The sequence below is a fragment of the Belonocnema kinseyi genome, chromosome 3, assembly GCF_010883055.1.
Source record: "Belonocnema kinseyi isolate 2016_QV_RU_SX_M_011 chromosome 3, B_treatae_v1, whole genome shotgun sequence".
NCBI lineage: Eukaryota > Metazoa > Arthropoda > Insecta > Hymenoptera > Cynipidae > Belonocnema > Belonocnema kinseyi.
Window position 1 is genome coordinate 22,813,167 of NC_046659.1, and position 4,786 is coordinate 22,817,952.

Consider the following 4,786-nt stretch of genomic DNA (forward strand, 5'->3'; position numbering starts at 1 on the left):
CTCACGTATCCTTAAGTAGCTTTTACGCATGAAGAAGCAGCTCTGCCTAGGGGCAGTTTTAAGTTTTAGATCTAAAAAAGTGTCTAATAATAAGAATAATGTGTACAAAATAAAATAATGTTCAACGACAATCTTGTTTTTTTATTTTTTTTTTGCTTGTAAAATTGTTACTTTTAGGTTTATCTTGGAGGGGTGGGTAAGTTGTCCCGTGAAGATGGGAGCTTCACTTCGCCAGCCAAAATTTTAATGTGCGCCACTGAAGCTTCATAATTGCTATTAATAATAATTATTGGCAAGCTCACGTACATCCGCAGAAATTAATATTTTTTATACATTCTAAACAGCTTATGCTATAAACTTTATACTATTCACTGTTAATAGAGGCAATCTTTTTTTCAATTGAAATGAAATTTTAATTCTTTACCTGAATTATCAAATTATTCTAGTAGACACGGAAATATAAGTCGTCTTTGGGACATTCGAAAAATGTCACTATGATGCCAGTGTCTATCAAATTGCTGTGACTCGAATGGGTCAGTAATTAGACATTGGCACCAAAGATTAATTCAGTGGGAAGAAAAATTCAAGGATAACATGAGAACATTCTAAGAGCAAGGAGTTTCTGCAGATGTGCTGTAAAATTCTAATGTCATCAAAGTGTCCTATGAAACATATTTGAGCATCAATAATTTTGCGATCTATAGATAATAAGCCGTACAATCTAGATGCGAAATTTTAAAATCTCGACGTATAACTTGGATCCAGGAAACATATTTGAGTACAGTCCAAACCTATACAGTCCAACGACGGAATTTGAGCAATATGGTGGTTCTGTTATAAGCGGTTTAAAAATAAGGGAGTGGGTTCAGCTATTAGTGAATTTCCCTATTAGCAGGTCTACACTGTAATCAAAACCGTTTTCTCAAGTGCACCAGTATTTAATATTTAATTAATTCATGGGTGCAGCATCTATGACGCTATATCCCATATACTAAGATATGGCGACCATAATATTATTGAACGCATTTATTTTTAGAAAATCATTATTACAGAGTACAAAATATACAACATAATAATAATAAGGACAATCCCTTATGAGATAAGGATTATGTTATGCTTGTCAGAGTCTATAAGACTCATATGTCTTTAAAGACTATAATAATACAGAATTGGTTAATTTATTTAATAACTTTATTAATTCTATTTTTTGTGTTTAGGTTATACACAATATATCGTACATTTTCAAAAGACTATTAAGTTCATGTGATATTTTTTAGTAAGTTTATGTATTTCTTGACAATAATTAGACACAGCAAAACCAACACTATTAAAATATTATAAGTCTGAAGTTATATATCTATAATTAAAAAAACATGTTGAACAAACACCGCATGCTCCTACTGGGAGAGGCTGCTGTTCATGTCCTCGCTCCAAGTACACTTGTCTAATCTAAAGTCGATACTAATCTCTCTTGTATACCTCTCGAAGACGATTAAAGCAATTTGAAGCTGACTTGAATTAGAAGCATAGATCTTCAGTGTATACTGTGTATAACTCCAGGTTCTTGTATGCCTTTCTCCAGAAAATCTCAACCTTGTTGGGCTTGTGTAGGTTTTGACAGAAGTAGTAGATCACTAAAGAGGCGCGATTATTTAGTAAACAATCTGTTCAATCGTTCCGACCCATTTCTTCCTCTTCTGTATTCTCCTTCTTGCGTCAGGTAAAACCCGTATTTTATCAACAATATGCGACTTGATTGTCAACAGCTTTGACTGATTCAGTTTGTGATTGTAAATCCTTAGTACTTGGGCGAACTCTCGAACAGTTACTACGAACGGTCTGTTAAATGTTATGTAGTCAATCATCCATATAACACTATCTATTCTTCACCTATAGCTTGATTGTACATCCTTTCGGGAAGCTGTATGTGAGCCTATATTTTTTCGAGAGTTGGACAGCTTGATTTCCCCAACAGTGAATCAGCATTTACGACATATCACCCAGGTGCCATTCACCTTTTGGCACGGTTTTTACGCCATCGCTTGGGGGTTAATACTTTCGCAACCATCCCATAACAATTGCCCGCAACTGCTTATTAATTATTCTAACCATATTCATCAGAAGCCCTTGATATAGGGTCCTACTATCCGTAACCAGAGAACGCATCCAGTGGCATCATCATAGGCCCGTCAGTTCGATGCTAATAGAACCAAAACTGATATATAATTAAAAATTTGTCATAAGGACAACCGCAGGATTTCGCCGGGAGCGGGTGCTAATCTCAAAAATTGCACCCGCTTCCAGCGAAATCTCGGTAAAATTTCAGCCATTACCACGTCTCACAACCGTGAGATAGGTGGTTACAGTCTGTAAAGGAATCAATACGACGATCCAGCAAAAGCCTCGTGGACCCTAAGAACACGGAGCGACCCAAGGACAACCGCCTTCTGCATTTTTCCCGTAAGTGTTCTAGCATATTGTTGACACGCAGGGATGCTTTTTCGGCTATTAGCAAGTGAAAGCTTGGCACCTCCAAGAGTGCCGATGATAAGGACGATCAGTTTAACAAAATATTCTGGGTACAATCGTGGCAACTCCTTTATAAGGTCTCGATACATCTCTTTCTTTTCATTCTGCTTGGCTATGAAGTTTTTGTCAGCTGGTGCCGAAAATTCGATAACGAACATGGTTCGCTTCTCGAAGTCAAGAAGAGCCATGTCAGGCCTCGAGTGCGCAACAGAAACAATTGTCGAGAATATAAAGTTCCAGTATATACGGCACATCGCATTCTCGACAATTGACTCAATTTACCTAGGAGCATTTAGAGGAGCGATATTAAGGTGAATGCCGTAGAAGTGACAAAGATGGCAATAAAGTACTCTTAGTGCCGCATTGTGCCTTTGAATGTAGGTCGTTCCCGCGTGTGTTGGACAACTAGATAGTATGTGAGCTAAATGCTGGAGGTGTACATGGCACGCCCTGCAGCTATCATCGGGAATGTTTTGGCTCAAAATGTGGCGACGGTATGTTAAGGTGGAAATGACACCGTCTTGGCATGCAAAAATGAAACCCTCTGTACCAGACTTCAATCCGGGCGATTTAAGGAAAGCAAACGTTAGCTCACAAGACATTGACTGATCCTTCACATTTCTGTGGAAGATACCGTGCATCCTCTTATCTAGGAGCTGTTCACGAAAGTTTTTTTCTTGTGCTTTCTTAATCCGGGCTTTCAGGAGTGAGTACTCGAAATGGATTAGATTTGATGCATTTTCCTCACCCCTAATACTGAATTCAAGTCCGAGTGTTTCAGCAGCCTCCTCCGCTGCTTTGTACAGAAATGCTCCTTTGCCTACTTCCTCGTGATTCGTGACCATTTGAAGAAGAGGGTCTCTTCCATTTGCAACTCTATGTGCTGTACCCAGAATAATCCTGTTGTGAAGACATTCAAGACTCAATATTCCGCCAACCCCTTGACGGCGTGAGATCCACAGTCGCGGAACGGAAGACATAAGATGCATGCTTTTGTTCATGGGCATAACCTTTCTTGTCCCGATATCAACAGATCTGAGCTCGTTCTTCGTCCATGGAACTACTCCAAATGAATACAGTAGTACCGGGACGGCAAGCATATTCGTTGCAGATACTTTGTTCCTCGCCCACAGTTCGGAAGACCAAATCTCTCGGATGAGACGTTCGTATCTGCTTTGGAGAGTATCCTTTATAGATGTCACATCCTGAATGCGGCTCTGTGGCACGCCCAGGTATGTATAAGTCTCTCCAGCGGAAAGGTGTTGTATGGCGCTTCTATCAACGAGCTCAGGATCTTCAGGGATGCCATTAAGTTTTACTCGCTTCAAATAAACCTTGGTGCATTTGTCTAACCCAAATTCCATTCTAGTTTCCTTAGCATATCGTTCGACAATCTCCAGAGCTAGATGCAGTTGCTCTCTGTTTTTAGCATAGATCTTAAGATCGTACATGCAAAATACATGAGTGACCTTGTACTTTCGATCTGCAGGTTTGTCGCACAAGTACCCGTCGGAATGGCATAGTGCTAGAGATAGTAGCAACAATGTAAGGCAAAAGAGGAGTGGGCTCATGGTGTCGCCCTGAAAGACACCTCTCTGAAACGTGACCTTGTTAGTTGTTACACGATTTTTGCCAGATGAGATAGTAAATCTGGTTTTCCAAAGCGGCATTAAACTCTCTATGCACCCAACTATTTGCGGATAAGCCTTTAAGATTTCCAAAAGACAGATGATAAGTCTATGGGATGTAGAATCGAAAGCTTTCCGATAATCAATCCAGGCCATCGATAGGTCACGCTGGTAGAATGCTGCATCTTTGCAGACACATATATCGATGAGCAGGTTCTCCTGACGTCCGGCTACGCCTTTCTTTGAGCCTCGTTTTTCATACATTTCTTGCCACACAGGTTCAATTGCCCGAACAATCCTATCATTTAGGATAGTTGTGAATATCTTATAAAGCTTGTTCAGACAAGTTATTGGCCTGTAGTTCTTCGGGTCAGCTAATTGCCTATTTTCGGCAGGAGTATTGTGCGCCCTTCCACCAACCACTCTAGAATCGGCTCTTCCGATTTCAAATATGAGGTGAAAATACGGGCCAAATGCTGATGGGTTGAAGAAAATTTCTTCCACCAGAAGGTTTTGATTAAATCTGATCCCGGTGCGGAATAGTTCTTCATCCCTCTTAATACTTTTTTCACCTCCTCGGTAGTGGTGGGTGGGCATTCTTTATCAGGTGTTATGAGGGCAACACATAA

The 4,786-nt window shown here is 39.9% G+C and overlaps 1 protein-coding gene across 1 annotated transcript in view; it reads left to right on the forward strand.

Annotated features, from left to right (window-relative positions):
- LOC117170347 (neuronal acetylcholine receptor subunit alpha-7-like) overlaps positions 1 to 4,786 on the forward strand; it is a 1,604,403-nt gene that overhangs the window by 222,156 nt on the left and 1,377,461 nt on the right. The gene's annotated exons all lie outside the window — the stretch shown is intronic.